This window comes from Lycium barbarum, chromosome 4, assembly GCF_019175385.1.
Source record: "Lycium barbarum isolate Lr01 chromosome 4, ASM1917538v2, whole genome shotgun sequence".
NCBI classification, from domain to species: domain Eukaryota; kingdom Viridiplantae; phylum Streptophyta; class Magnoliopsida; order Solanales; family Solanaceae; genus Lycium; species Lycium barbarum.
Window position 1 is genome coordinate 12,505,915 of NC_083340.1, and position 17,005 is coordinate 12,522,919.

Here is a 17,005-nt window from a genome sequence, read left to right on the forward strand (position 1 = left end):
AACTTATTTAAAGATAACAAGTTTCCAAACTTACTTCGGAGCACTTTACGACCCCTAAAACAACGATCCAAACATTTATGTATACTTGATGAAATGAAACGACATTATTGTACGCTAAAAAAAATATTAAGCTCTATATAAAATATTTATATTCCGACGTTTTGAAACGTGACTAATCTTCGGTCAAAGTACCAAAAAAAACTTAAATATAACAAGTTTTCAAACTTACTTCGGAGCACTTTACAACCCCTAAAATGATGATCCAAATGTATATGTATACTTGATGTAATGAACCGATATTATTGTACACTAAATAAAATATAAAGTTCTATATAAAATATTTATATTCTAATGTTTTGAAACGTGACTAATCTTCGGTCAAAGTACGGAAAAAAGTTTAATTTTGAGTTTGATTTCCAAAGAATAAAGGCTGGGGTCAGGGGGAAAGAGGGTTTCACGCACAAAATCTGTGTGAGAAGCCTATTTTGGTTTTTTTTTTTTTAACGGGTTAGTTTGGTTCAAATTTTTTTTATTTTATTTTTGGTTAAAAAAATTCCGGACCCAGAGAACTTACACTTCGTATTTCTTCATCGAGGCTCGCACATACTGGTTATAGATCCAATGAAGAACCTGACTCTTAATCACAGTATTCGAAGAATGGTTCGTATGTACACATTTGATGTAATAGCTAGGAGTATATTTTTTTGTGATGTAAGGGGGGAGCCTCACTGATTTGATTTTATAGGAGCAGGTAAATAGGAGTCCTCCTATTTTAGGTGTATGGCCGTTAGTTATCCTACGAACCCAACCCACTAGCTTTTTGGTTGATTAGCTATACCATCTTTAGTAAGGTAGTTTACTAATTTAACCACCGTTAGAATCGGAAGTTAGGTTTATGTCATCTTCTTTTGTACTTTTTTGCTATTTATGCTAATATATAAGATAGGGGTCAATGTCAAACCTTCGTCAAGAGACAGTATTAGCTATAATCTCTGCCCTTAACTTAGCTAAAAGGATAAAGTGAAGCTTCATAGCTCGAACACTTGGATTCGTCTATCTTAGAGTAGCTTCTGATGAACTATCCGGCTAGGCGCGATTGCAGACAAACACAAATGACGCCAATATATTGCCTTACCGAGCTCGAAAAACAGGAAGAAAGAGGACGACGCCTTTGCATAGGCCAAAGGTTGAGTCATAGGGATTGCTTGAGGAAACCCCGCATACCATACCGAAAAAAGTCCGAGTGGATGGATTTAGTTTAAAGAAAATTTCCTTCATCTTGCAAATGCTTCTCCAAATATTCGGCAGCAATCCCACAATTTGAGAGCAAGTTACCTTGACCAAAATAGATTGCATGCCGCATATTAATCTGAGATGGGAAAAAAATGAAATTTGCTAAAAACATATGTATAAATTAATCACAATATAATGCTAAAAAGTATACAAAAAATGAATATATATATATATATATATATAAAAACAAGACATAGGCCCGCAAACGTGGCGCAACTAAAACACAAGATTCCTATTTATCTACTTTTACAATTTTTTGCCAATTAATCTCATTTCAAGTGTAAATAAATTTGCCCCAACAATAAAAAAGGGTGCTTCCCCAATTCTGCCTAAAAGGTGCCACAATAAAACACGCTGCTTCAATTACCAAAAAAAAAAAAAAAAGAACACGCTGCTTCACCAATTCTCCCTTATTGCACTCTCTCTCTTCTTGTTCGTCTTTCTATTCTCCCCGTTCTTGCCAACATCTCTTTGCTTCAACACTTTCTGCAAGAAAAATCTACGCCAACTTCTCTTTGCTTCTTCTTCGTGGCCCCCACAATTCATCCAATTGGCCCAGGTATGCGACTTCTCCTTTCACAACCATTTTTTTTAACTTCTGTGACATCAACTATTCTCATGTAGATTTCATCATATTCCTTTTGTCACTGCAACAAATTTGATTATCAGGGATGACTTATTTTGTCACTAAAGATTCATATTTCGTCACCAAAAATCTTCCGTGACGAAAAACATTTCATCAACCATTCATCCCTAAATGCGGGTCGCTAAATGTATACAGAAACAACTTAGTGCTTCGTCCCTAAATGAAGTTGCATTAACTACGAAATTTCATTTTGTCTCCAAAGGCATACTATTTATGACGAACTTGTTCGTAAAAAAAAATAAAAAAAATTGTGGTTGATAGTGCGTTTTTGTCACTAAAAAGGCAATTAATGCCGACGAAACAACATTGTCACTAACTTTTATTTTAATTAGTGACAATCATGATTGTCTTTAAAGTCATATGTAATTTGTAGTGGAAAAATTGTAATTTTGTCACTAAAAGCTATCTTTTATATACAAAAAATATTTCGTCATTAAATGTACAAATTGGTGACAAAAAAAATCTTGTAGTTGAAATTAATCATGTCGTCGCTAAAAATATTACTTTCACCGACAAAATAAAATTGTCACTATAAATTGTGATTGTTAGTGATGATTTTAGGATAAATTATTGTCACCAAAGATAATCATTTACTACGAACTAATTTATTGGTAACGAAAACATGATTCTCCTACAAATGGTACTAATTTATTCATTATGTCAAAATTAATCCCTTAAGGATTAACAAAAAATAGAATCCATTCTATGAAGTTATTAAGTCAACTGAGCAAATATATATTTTATTCTTTAATATACAAAATCAGGATAACATAATAAAACGTGCAAGGTACTAAAAAAAATCATTAAGAATGACTAAAATTATATTGAGATAATATCTCATTACAAATTCCTTACATTTAAAAAATAATAATGAAATTAAATCTATTCAACATGAAAGTGTAATTGCAGCACATGAATATTGATAAATTAAAAGACAAAATATGTTGCTTCCTCATATGCTCATGTAGCTTCACTCATCTAGAATTTTTACTCTTGAATTAGTTTCCACCTTCATGTACTTGTGTGAAAAGAAAAGAATAGATGATGTTAGTGCAATTTTGGATATCATGATCTAAAAAAATAATATTTCCAAATTTTAATCGAAGTTACACAGTAAATTAGCCGTTTATTCATCATTTTAGTGTTCAATTGAAAATCTTCTTGTAGGAGACAGCATCTCCACCAGCGATTGCCTGCCCGGAAAATACTCCATACTTTCCTGAAAATTCAATCCCAATGAATGAATTCGAATTGGGTGTTGATAGAACAAAACTCTACACTTTTGCATTCCTTTGCATATACTGCACCACAAAAAAAAAAAAAAAAAAAAAAACTCCTTCAATTTCAAAAAGTAAAGAGAGGGGGGGGGGGGGGGTGTTATCTTACTCTGACGATATAGTCTTTTGCATTCCATGCTGAAATATAATGAAAAAAACTAGTATTAAATAGAGGTAAACATTGGAGGTTATGAGATAGGAAGTGGAGATTATGGGGGAGAAAATGGGGGGAGGCGTGCCATTTGAATATTAAAAGAGGGATTTGGGAAAAGAAAAAAGAGGCAACTTTGCCGCCTTAATATTGGTGCAAATCTGAAAAAGAGTAAAAACACAAAAGGGACATTGAAATAATTATTTATTTTATAATAATAACAAGGTTTACTACACTAAACATTCTAATAATATTACTAAGTTTTGGATACACATTTAAAAATTAAACACTTCTAGGCCCGATACTATACAAATCCTACACTTACACTCCCTATGAAGGATATTCATAAAGTAAATATAATATTCAAAAGAAAATTAAAATAAGAAGTTTTATGCTTTAAATTTATGAAATTTCATAAAGAAGATAAAAAAAATTTGTTGGATATCTTTATTCATGCAATTGATTATAACAAAGATTTTTTTGAAACATGTATCTTTGTAAATAAGAAATGAACACAAATTAATTACTTAAAAGATATACCGACTATTAATAGTAATAATTTTTCCGCACTTTAACATGTAAGTTATTTGTATATTTATTAATTATAATATTTTATTATATGATTTTTATTTTAGTTTGTATATTTGTTCTTTCACTTCAAAATTATCTTAAAATTACATTTAAAAAAAAGTTTCTATTTATGATTCTAATTTATCTTTTAATAATTATATTTCAATATACTTAGTTTTGGATATACCTTACAGAGGGTGTAAGTGTAGGATTCCCATAATATGGGGGTGTAAATCCTGATTGGTGGCATTATCGGCATAGTCATGCTCTTTGTGTGTTGTCACTTGTGGATGTATGGTTGGATCTTCGTCAGGGTCGGGACTCTTTCTTATAGTTCAGTGTTCTATTATATTTTAGTCTGGAATAATTTGAACATCTTTTTCATCTACTCTGCCTATGGGAGGTTATGCTTTGCTATATCCTTAGTGACTCTTTCTTATAGTTCAGTGTTCTATTATATTTTAGTCTGGAATAATTTGAACATCTTTTTCATCTACTCTGCCTATGGGAGGTTATGCTTTGCTATATCCTTAGTCTGAAGTTCGAGAGGACTTCGGGGGTATTGAAATTTGTAGTGGATCTTGAGAATTCACTGACGCTGAAAAGATTAAAATCACGCTTCGGTATGTATAGTTTTTGACTACTATCGTGCTTTTATCATAATTATTTGAAATCATAGTTGGTTAATTTCTTTCATCAGTGCTTTCATTTTTTGATATATTTCGATTTTCACATTGGTGGTAAATATTTAATTAAAGACACATAAACATTAAACACCTTTACCAAGTATAGGTTTGCAAGTCCACATTATCTTCGAATAATTTCTCTTCGTGGAATCAAAACCCTGCCTTACATTATGTTTTATGTTTGCATTGACACTTGCCTTATCATAAAATGTAGATGTCGTTACCCAGGGTCGGCCAAAGCATAAAGCTGCTAAAGCTTTAGCTTTAGGCCCCAAATTCTTATATTTATTTATTAAAAGCTTTAGGCCCTAAATTTTTATATTTATCTATTTATTAATATTAGAAGGTTTTAAACTTTATGTTTTTTTTTTGTTGGATTTGGTTTAAATTTTTCGAGTAAGTGAGAAAATTAAAATAATTTTTTTATCTTTAATTAAGTAGTGCATTTACTTCTCTCTTTTTTTCTCACTCCTCCTCGTACATCCATTCGTTTATACTGTTTAAAACGAGTTCAATTTCTAGTTTCAATTTTTTTGCAATCAAGTATTTTTCTTTGTTACATTTGATTTATTCATAAGTCAGAGAGTAAGTCCTTTGAGATTACAGAATCAAATTATTTGTTTGTATAATATCAACAAATTGTTGATCTACACAATTTGTGTATAGTACAATTTTGTATATTGTTGACTTAATAGAAACAAATATTTTAAAATTAAAATTAATAACGTCTTACCTAATATCAACAATTTCTCAAATAAAGATATATTAATTGTACTGAATATATTTGTCATTGATTTCAATTATATGTTTGATTAAAATAATTGATGACTTTCTATCTCAAAAATTAGAAGAATTAATTCAAATAAAAGTATATATGATTTTGTTAAAAAATAAGTTTAAGGTCTCTTATTAAGATTTGACTTTAGGCCACAAATTTTACTGAGCCGTCCTTGTCATTACCACATTATTCTATGGTTTCGTCTTTCCGGTTCCTATGAAGAGCACTTGGAAAAGTATTTGTCACTTGTCGCTTGTCATACCATAAACAATCGTAGCCAAAGATCATTTCTATTTAGCTACGAATTTTTTCGTCGCAAATAGTTGAATTTATTTAACAACAAATTTGATGTCGTCGCTATTTAAAACGTTACATATTTTGTGACAAAACTTTTTTGTCACTAAGTCGCATGCTAATTAGAGACAATAAATTGTTTGACACTAATTTTTTATATTATTAATGACAAAAACTAAGGTCACAATTAAAAATAAAATTTTGTGGCTAAAACTTACAACATTTAACTACAGATTCTAATTTGTCGCTATTGTAAGAACATACTCTTTGTGACGAATCTTTTTTTGTGTCCAAATTTAAGATAAATAATGATTTGTCACAAATTTAGTACATTATTAGTGACAAAATAATGTGTCACTGATCACTTAAAATTCGTAGCTAATGTTATTCAATAAATGACGCCAACTCATTTTTTGGAGGGAAACTTAAGTGGACGAAACTTTGCTACGAAATTTTGAGTTTCGTCACTAAAAGTATGTAGCTCACGTATTTAAAGACAAAATGTAATTTTTGTCACAAAAAGTGAATAATTAGTGACGAATTTTATGTTGTAGCTAATGATTTTGTAGCTAAATATCACATTTGTTGTAGTGTGTTTACTAAATACTCGCTCTATGGCTCCCACATCCTTTGGAAAATAAAAATCAATAGCGCTTTAAGACTTTTCATTGTTGGGTAAATTGTTCTTTGCAATTTGGTGAGCAAAATTGCACCTTGTTGCCTTTCGCATATGCGTAACTATGTAAGTTCTAACAAAGTTCTTTATCCAGGATGAGAAAATTGCTTCAAGAATGATTTTCAAAAGATAGAATGAGGTGATCTATTGATCAGGTAACTTTCTCAATTAAGATTGCCATCATTTCCTGAATTAAGGTTGCCATCAACATGTACATTTTGATCTTTGTACTTAAACAGTGGATAATTTTCACTGGCTATCTTTAGGTATAGAGTGTCCATGTATGCCAATATTTCTTTCCCTTCTATAGTGATCCGTAGGCCTTAAGCATGGGAAAGATAAGTGTTAAAAAGGACCTTAGCTTTTTTAAGTATTACAAAGACACAAAAGAAAGAATAAGAAGGAGGTAGCATACTGATGTAATATAGATGGAAAAAGAATTGGAAAGAGTGAAATTCACTAATTTAGGGGTGAATGCAGTGTCAGTGCTTCTGGTTAAATGTGAGACCGAAGCATAGGTTGGAAAATTGTGTTTTACGTTATAATGTTTGCCGCCTTAAAAGCCGACCTTTATCGTCCACATGAATAACATTCTCGAACTCCATATCCGCCTACCTATAGTGCTAATAGTGAATATGCTTGGATTGTAGTTTGAAATGTAAGATATTGTTGAAATAAATTTTTTTCTAAGCCACCTCAAACTATTTATGTGACTGACAATATCATTTAGCGAATAATTCCCAATGACTGTCTTGCTTCTTAGTAGCACATTTACATATCACTATATTGAAATTTGTGCAATGTACTGTCAAATTACGATAAATATGGTTTGGAAATAAAGAATGAGTTTCTTTGTAGTTCAAGAATGTATTCATGTCTTTTGAAAATTGGCCAGATTTATATCTTTGCCTGTGGTGAAATGTAGGGAGTACATGTATAGTATTTCGTAAAAATAAGACAACTAGAGGCCAACTTTTAGGGTCATCTGTTATAAATCTTGCAGATTTTGGACTAATTGACGAGGTTGTATCTATTTACACTCCACTGAACTGCAAGAAAAATTCTAAGAGCTCCGAGCAATCAGCTCTGTTTGTTACCATACATCCCTATTGAACTTATGCAATTCAAGAGTCTAGGATGTTCTTCAGTTAAAGAAGAGGCTTGTACACTATTCGACATAATTTTTCTAAATTATTTTCACACTTTTTAAATATTGTTGTATCCCGAACAGACTGGAAAGGAGTACTAGGAAGGTCATTTTTCTTCATTATAACTACTCTGTTTAATATGATGTTTAATTACTCCGTTCTTTTCTGCTTCTTTTTCGACATTTTTCTTAAGCTGTCTTACGTGAGAAGATAGTCCTGATATGTCAAGACTACAACATTTATACACTCTTGATTGATGATTAAAAGTATAAGCAAATATGATTTATGTGCTTGGTATTCATTTGAAACATATTCATGGGAGGTATCCTTGATATTTGTAATCATGGATGTGTGGGTTCATGACAGGTTACTTGGCTAATGCAAGCCATTTGTTTCCAGGAAAAAAAATAGTATGGTAAGAATCTAATTGTTTGAGCATTAAAAACTGAGAAATGTAGTTCAACATATGGGTAAAGATTCTCTAGGAAGAAAGCTCGTGGGAATTTGTTGAGCTTTAATTAATCAGCAGAGATAGAGAGAGTTACGATGTTATTTGCTGGCTCATTAGTCTTTCCTTTTTGATAGTTTTGCTGCTATATAGTTAATCGCGTCATTATGTGGATGCACTTTACTTTGATAAGTACTTTGTTCAGTCTAAGTAGTGATTTAGGATAAAATTAAAACTTCATTTGTGTTCTTTATCACAAAAAAAAAAAAAAAAAAAAAAAAATGAAAAGGTGAAGGAAAAGAAAATACAGAGTTAAACTAAAAACTTAAGAAGCAAAAGTATTGAGTCATGTATACGTCCTTTCCACTGTATAGGGTCCATTTCATTCTAACTTTGTCTTTCAAAGTAAACTAAGGTTATCACAAGTTTAGTTTCACAAATTTAACGTTGTTGTCATGTGTTTACAAATTCAGTTAGTTTAAATAATAACTTAAAGTTCATGGCTGGTTTATCATTGTTTGCAGGTTATGATTTATCATTATTTCCTCTCGAACGCGACTTCGGTTGGTTTCATGGCTGGTGCAACAATCATTCTTATAGTGCAACAACTAAAAGGGTTGCTAGGGGTAGCCCACTTCACAAGCCAGATACAAATAGTTCATGTATTGTCTTCTTTTCCCTAGCTTTCGAGCACAAAAGATGAAGAAGCTACCATGTCATTGTTGATCGATAATTATTTTTTTCCTTTTACTATTTGAATGAAAAAAGGTTGAGAATTGGCGACATGGAGAGTTGTGGAGTTATACATCTACACACAATTTTATCTCTTAGTATATCTCACACCGACTTACTACAAGATCATCATATTTTAGATTTCATATCTTATTCTATGACGCGCAAAACACGAAAAAATTGACTAGTCATCAATTATTATTGACTCATTTTTCTTGATCCTTGCAAGGTGACTGCGTCGCCAACCGCGATATGATGGATGGCGAGAACTAACGATGGTTCATAACTAGTAATCCTTATTAGTTATAGTGGGCGTTTGGCCATAAAAATTATTCACTTTTTTCCGAATTTTTTTTTCACTTTTTTTTTTACTTTTAGCGTTTGGCCATAAAAATTATTCACTTTTTTTCGGAGTTGTATTTCGGAATACTAAAAACAAGAAAACTTATTTTTCAAATTTTTTCCACTTTTTTACACTGCATTTTATCAAAAACTACAATTTCAAAAACTATGGCCAAACACAACTCCAACTCCAACTTCAAAAATTCCCAAAAAGGTGAAACAGATTTAGGTATTATGGCCAAACGGGCCCATAGTATGTACTTAAGTAATATTAGAACTATTTACAAGTTGGCTCACAGTGAAGAGTTTTTTGGGGACAGGAATCAAACAGAGAGGGTATATTGCCCTATTTCTAATAGTTATTAACGGGCAATTTTAGCCCCTTTTGTTAGATTTTAAATACCAAAATACATATCCATATAAATTGTAACGGAATTTAGGATTATCTCTAGCTATGACGATTAAATGCAGAAAGTTCAAATCAGAACACCAAATTTTATAAGCAATTATTAAGAAAAATGTGATACCAAGCTAAGATTTATGAATTATTCCTACAACAATTTTACCGTAATTATTGTTGATACGAGCAACTTCTTTATTCTTTCGTTTTTTCGCTATTTTTTCACTATTCAATGTCATTAAGTTATATGCTTAATCACTAATTTTATTTTATTTTATTTTGCAAGTGAGACTTATTTATTAGCTTAGTTCATAACTATAAGTTTTAGAAAATTAAAAAAAAATCATGATAGTGAAAAAGTAACAAACGAAAAAAGAAAGAGGTAGATGTTGATAATATAGAGAAGCATTTAGAAAATAATAACCTCAATTAGTATATGAGGGAAAGAATGTCAATTGTTGGAAGTTGAAAAAAGAACTTAATAGCAAAACATCATTCACCATTTTGTACTATGTTGTAAAAGCTTGATTGAAAAATTATTACCATCTAACAAACTTTAAGTTCGACTTATGAGTAAGAAATATCCGTGAGCCCGATTGTGGATTAATTAGTGAGTGATTATTTATGGTTGGTTTTAGGAAAATTGCTACAAAGTAATGATTTCAACTTTTCAAATATAAAAGACAATTTGCAAAGCGTGTACAGACAAAAAGGTTGCACTACTTTTTGTCGCTAATCTAACAACATCATAACTTGTACTACGGAGAACAGCTTCTTGGACTGAAGCAATGTCGTTTGCTCGTAAGATATTTATGCAGATAGTAAGGATTGTGATGGAGTGGTAAGTAATTATTTATATTTAATTAGATTTCTCCGGTTCAAGTTATGCTGAGTATGAAATTGCATTTGTTAGGGGATACTTTAACCTCAAAGTAAAATTTTCTGGTGCGAATCTAAATTTAATTAGGCCCCATACGGATACTGGACATCGGATGAAAAATTAAAAAAAAAACTATTTATGGAGGTTTAAAATACTCTTTAAAAATGCTGTTTATTTAAGGTATTTTCAAAAACGTTTTTCAGAAAATTCTTCCAAAAAACATTCAAAGGATAAAATATGAAAGAGTTTTTCTTCAAGAAAAATAAATAAATAAATAAATAATCACTCACTGAGCCATTACACAAATCTTTAAAAAATTAGAATAATCCAAACATAGTTGTTCCTTCTGCTCAGATTGTTTTTCACAGACCCAATTTAGAAGAAGAAAATAGTTCAATTGACACTTCGTCTCAAGAAAAATGATAAACTTTGATTCTGGTATATGTGAGTCGCATTTGTGCAGTTTTTTGTGTAATTTGTTGGTACATTTGATGAGAGTCGAGACATTTTCTTTACTAATTCAATAAAAGAGAAAAAATGAGTGTGCAAATGGAATACATTATACACCTATCGATTTGGTATAAAATATCGAATGAGTGCTTAAATGACATACATTTTTTCTTACGGCATATTTACCACAAACAATTAACGTTCTTGATAATGATATTTTCATCACACTGTTGAAATGTTCCTTTTATCATAATACTTTTTTTTTTTAACCTGCTTTCGATTCATATAATTATTATCACTAAGATTTTTACTATAGTCATATTTAAGCAGACATTGCGTACAATCCTATTCCTCTTTGCCTCTCATACTAAAAGTTTTCCTACAATTATTGTTTTCCAATTAATGTGGTTTTGGTTGGTGGATGATTCTATTAAATGATGGTTATACTTATTATTAGTAATAATAGTTTCTTTAAGAAAGAATATCTTTTATTAAGGTGTAATCTATGTTAAGGTTACCATAATTTGTTGAATCGTTACTCTTTACTCATCCTTTACTAAAAAAACAGATAATCCCAGATATAGAAAATATACTACGTATTAAATTACCAAGGCACATTTAATAAGGATTTGAAATTAGTACTGGTTTTCCATAAATGCACAGGTGTATCACATTTTTCCTTCTATTATTAAAATTCTTTTTCTGTGAAGAAGTAGGGACATTACACATTTACACCTTTATACTGCTAAACTATATGCTCTTTACCGAGCTATACTTCGATTATTTTTTTCGTTTCTTCCATTAAACATTACATGACTAGAAATTCTTAAAACTTCACTTCATTATCAAAGATTTAAATTAACTACAATGTACTACATACAAAAAATACACTTAATTTAACCTTGACCATTTCTTAAAATAAAATTAACACTTACAAATTGTAAAATCTACAATATTAAGAATCACATGCCCCAAATGAAAATTAGTACTAGCAAGTTAAAAAATGATGAAAGACATTTAAATCAGAGTGATTTTTAGACTAAATTCAAAATAAATTACCTTGGTCATAATTTTACGTACTTTTCATCTAATAATTACCAATACGTGGTGATCTAGAATGTGCTTTTACGAGTTTGAATTTCAATAAAAATTTTATTACTGTTACCCGATTATAAGTTTACAACTTATTTATCCTTTTGTAACTCTGCGAAAACAAAAAAAAACATAGGAACGCGCAAAAGCAAGTCAATTGGTACTTCATTTTCTCTTATATAAAAAATAAAAAATTAAATAAAGTTTTTGTTGATATGAAATAAAAATAAAGTTGACAACACATGAAAAAAGATCCCGCCCATAGTCAAATTTTAAAAAAAATGTTCTTGACCCCATGACGTTGAGTAGACTATGAAAGGACATAAACCCCACGTGGCGCACTAACTTGACCACCATTCAACACAAAACACTCTTCACTTCACTCCACTAAGTCAAAAAATAATAATATAAAAATAGATTCAGTTAATCTCTTCACATTTTTTCTGCTACTCATAACAATTCTCCTGTCCTTCGCCGCCGATAACAATCTCCGACGTAAGGAAAGCGTTAGGGTTAGGGTTTTCATGGAAGGTGTTATTGGACTTGTGAACAGAATACAAAGAGCTTGTACGTTACTCGGTGATTACGGTAACGGTGATGATCCAAGTTTGCCTACTCTTTGGGATGCTCTTCCTACTATCGTTGTCCTCGGTGGACAGGTTCCGTTCATCTACACCTATTTTTACGAGTTTTTTTTTTTTTTTTGGCTATATCTGTAATTTTTATGTTTATGTTTGGCTTGGAGTCTGTATATGATTGTTTTTTTGTTTGATCGATGGTTGTGACGGTATATATAAATGTATGTGGAGTTTAGTTAGTTTTGATGGTTAATTTAGCGTTTTCGACCTGTTTTTGAAGTGATTTGATTGAATTATGGTTTGGTCGGTGTTTGTGATGGAATAAATGTTTTTTAAACCTCTATTCACATTTACTCGTCACGTTTTGCTTATCGAGAGTCAATTTGACTACTCTTTTAAATTGAATTAGATTAATTCAATATTTTAATACTAAAATTTAGGTGTTCAAAATTTCGATGGCCAGGTGCACACCTAGTTTTCACTGTTTTTATGCAAGTTCTGTATTTTTAATTTTTCTATGTGTATGTCTGCTTTGGTTAAGTGAGAGTCTGTCTATGATTGTTTTTTGTTTGATCAGTGTTTGTGATGGTATAAATGTTGTTTGTGGAGGTTTATTAGTGTTAATGGTTAATTTAGTGTTGTTTCCCTGTTTTCTGAAGTGATTTGATTTAATTATGGTGTTTTTGTAGAGTTCCAGGAAGTCATCTCCACCTATTTTTGTGTGATTTTGTGAGTTTTTTTTTTTTTTGGTCTATGGAGCCGTTTGGACATGGTTTCAAACCATGATTTGAAATCATGTTTGGACATGTAATTTAGATATCTTAAGTTGTATTTTCTTTTATAGACATAAAAACCCCACAAGTTGTGAAAATTATCAATACATTCCCAATTCTTATACAATCTTACCAAATGAGCAAGTCATAGTTCATAACAAAATGAATACGCTACTAGAAGGCCTTTCTATAAAATACAACATCAATTGATCAAAACTTTAGTTCAATAAAAATGAAAATTTAACATGAATAGTGACGTGACCACTCTTTAATATAATCCTCCCACATGGTAGACACGAATAAAGGTTAGTGGAAGTTAATGAGATTGGTAAATGGTTGGTGGGAGTAATCGTTAAAAATAATTACCAACTTATGGGTCTTTTTTTTATAAAATATAAACTTATGGGTCAAGTTTTATATTTAAATTTTTTTGAAACCATGAGATGAAATGCATGTCCAAACGCTGGTTTCATCTCATGGTTTCAAACCATGATTTCAAACCGCATGTCCAAACGCTTACTATATCTATAATTTTTATTGTTTATGTCTGTTTTGGTGTCTGTATATTGTAGTTTTCTGTTTGATCGGTGTTTGTGATGGTTTATATATATGTTCATGGAGTTTAGTTAGTTTTGATGGTTAATTTAGCGTTGTTACCCTGTTTTTTGAAGTGATTTGATTGAATTATGGTGTTTTCATCTACGCCTATTTTTTGTGTTTTTTTATGTAAATTTTCTGTCTGTTTTGGTTATTTTTAAGTGAGAATGTGTGGATGAACTTTTGTTTTTTGTTTGATCGGCGTTTGTGCATTTTTTTTATGGAGGTTTATTAGTTTGATGGTTAATTTAGCGTTGTTTCCCTCTTTTTTTGGGATTATTTTGATTCATCTACACCTAATTCTCTGTGTTTTTTTTTTGTGAGTTTATATGCATATCTATTTTTTCCTGTTTATATCTGCTTTGGTTAAGTGAGAGTATGTGGATGATTGTTTTTTGTTTGATCGGTGTTTGTGATGGAATAAATGTTTTTATGGAGTTTTGTTAGTTTTGATGGCTAGTTTCCTGTTCGTCTTTCTATTCTCCCCGTTCTTGCCAACATCTCTTTGCTTCAACACTTTCTGCAAGAAAAATCTACGCCAACTTCTCTTTGCTTCTTCTTCGTGGCCCCCACAATTCATCCAATTGGCCCAGGTATGCGACTTCTCCTTTCACAACCATTTTTTTTAACTTCTGTGACATCAACTATTCTCATGTAGATTTCATCATATTCCTTTTGTTTACTAAATACTCGCTCTATGGCTCCCACATCCTTTGGAAAATAAAAATCAATAGCGCTTTAAGACTTTTCATTGTTGGGTAAATTGTTCTTTGCAATTTGGTGAGCAAAATTGCACCTTGTTGCCTTTCGCATATGCGTAACTATGTAAGTTCTAACAAAGTTCTTTATCCAGGATGAGAAAATTGCTTCAAGAATGATTTTCAAAAGATAGAATGAGGTGATCTATTGATCAGGTAACTTTCTCAATTAAGATTGCCATCATTTCCTGAATTAAGGTTGCCATCAACATGTACATTTTGATCTTTGTACTTAAACAGTGGATAATTTTCACTGGCTATCTTTAGACTTTAGGTATAGAGTGTCCATGTATGCCAATATTTCTTTCCCTTCTATAGTGATCCGTAGGCCTTAAGCATGGGAAAGATAAGTGTTAAAAAGGACCTTAGCTTTTTTAAGTATTACAAAGACACAAAAGAAAGAATAAGAAGGAGGTAGCATACTGATGTAATATAGATGGAAAAAGAATTGGAAAGAGTGAAATTCACTAATTTAGGGGTGAATGCAGTGTCAATGCTTCTGGTTAAATGTGAGACCGAAGCATAGGTTGGAAAATTGTGTTTTACGTTATAATGTTTGCCGCCTTAAAAGCCGACCTTTATCGTCCACATGAATAACATTCTCAAACTCCATATCCGCCTACCTATAGTGCCAATAGTGAATATGCTTGGATTGTAGTTTGAAATGTAAGATATTGTTGAAATAAAATTTTTCTAAGCCACCTCAAACTATTTATGTGACTGACAATATCATTTAGCGAATAATTCCCAATGACTGTCTTGCTTCTTAGTAGCACATTTACATATCACTATATTGAAATTTGTGCAATGTACTGTCAAATTACGATAAATATGGTTTGGAAATAAAGAATGAGTTTCTTTGTAGTTCAAGAATGTATTCATGTCTTTTGAAAATTGGCCAGATTTATATCTTTGCCTGTGGTGAAATGTAGGGAGTACATGTATAGTATTTCGTAAAAATAAGACAACTAGAGGCCAACTTTTAGGGACATCTGTGATAAATCTTGCAGATTTTGGACTAATTGACGAGGTTGTATCTATTTACACTCCACTGAACTGCAAGAAGAATTCTAAGAGCTCCGAGCAATCAGCTCTGTTTGTTACCATACATCCCTACTGAACTTATGAAATTCGAGAGTCTAGGATGTTCTTCAGTTAAAGAAGAGGCTTGTACACTATTCGATATAATTTTTCTAAATTATTTTCACACTTCTTAAATATTGTTGTATTTCGAACAGACTGGAAAGGAGTACTAGGAAGGTCATTTTTCTTCATTATAACTACTCTGTTTAATATGATGTTTAATTACTCCGTTCTTTTCTGCTTCTTTTTCGACATTTTTCTTACGTTGTCTTACGTGAGAAGATAGTCCTGATATGTCAAGACTACTAACATTTATACACTCTTGATTGATGATTAAAAGTATAAGCAAATATGATTAATGTGCTTGGTATTCATTTGAAACATATTCATGGGAGGTATCCTTGATATTTGTAATCATGGATGTGTGGGTTCATGACAGGTTACTTGGCTAATGCAAGCCATTTGTTTCCAGGAAAAAAAAATAGTATGGTAAGAATCTAATTGTTTGAGCATTAAAAACTGAGAAATGTAGTTCAACATATGGGTAAAGATTCTCTAGGAAGAAAGCTAGTGGGAATTTGTTGAGCTTTAATTAATCAGCAGAAGTTATGATCTCATTAGTCCTACCTTTTCGATAATTTTTGCTACTATGTAGTTAATCGCATCATTATGTGGATGCACTTTACTTTGATAAGTACTTTGTTCAGTCTAAGTAGTGATTTGGAATAAAATTAAAACTTCATTTGTGTTCTTTGTCACAAAAAAAAATAAAAAATGAAAAGGTAAAGGAAAAGAAAATATAGAGTTAAACTAAAAAACTTAAAAAGCAAAAGTATTGAGTTATGTATACGTCCTTTCCACTGTATAGGGTCCATTTCATTCTAACTTTGTCTTTCAAAGTAAACTAAAGTTATCACAAGTTTAGTTTTACAAATTTAACGTTGTTGTCATGTGTTTACAAATTCAGTTAGTTTAAATAATAACTTAAAGTTCATGGCTGGTTTATCATTGTTTGCAGGTTATGATTTATCATTATTTCCTCTTGAACGCGACTTCGGTTGGTTTCATGGCTGGTGCAACAATCATTCTTATAGTGCAACAACTAAAAGGGTTGCTAGGGGTAGCCCACTTCACAAGCCAGATACAAATAGTTCATGTATTGTCTTCTTTTCCCTAGCTTTCCAGCACAAAAGATGAAGAAGCTACCATGTCATTGTTGATCGACAATTATTTTTTTCCTTTTACTATTTGAATGAAAAAAGGTTGAGAATTGGCGACATGGAGAGTTGTGGAGTTATACATCTACACTCAATTTTATCTCTTAGTATATCTCACACCGACTTACTACAAGAT

At 31.2% G+C, this 17,005-nt stretch overlaps 2 long non-coding RNA genes across 2 annotated transcripts; both read left to right on the forward strand.

Annotated features, from left to right (window-relative positions):
- Nucleotides 1-1,421: 1,421 nt before the first annotated feature.
- On the forward strand, nt 1,422-8,822 carry LOC132638196 (uncharacterized). The gene is made up of 3 exons (XR_009581624.1): nt 1,422-1,852; nt 6,466-6,526; nt 8,492-8,822. It is a non-coding gene; the product is annotated as an uncharacterized LOC132638196 (long non-coding RNA).
- Nucleotides 8,823-11,971: 3,149 nt separating this feature from the next.
- LOC132635234 (uncharacterized) lies at nt 11,972-16,931 on the forward strand. Its single transcript, XR_009580472.1, has 3 exons — nt 11,972-14,404; nt 14,665-14,725; nt 16,671-16,931. It is a non-coding gene; the product is annotated as an uncharacterized LOC132635234 (long non-coding RNA).
- The last annotated feature ends 74 nt before the right edge of the window (nt 16,932-17,005 follow it).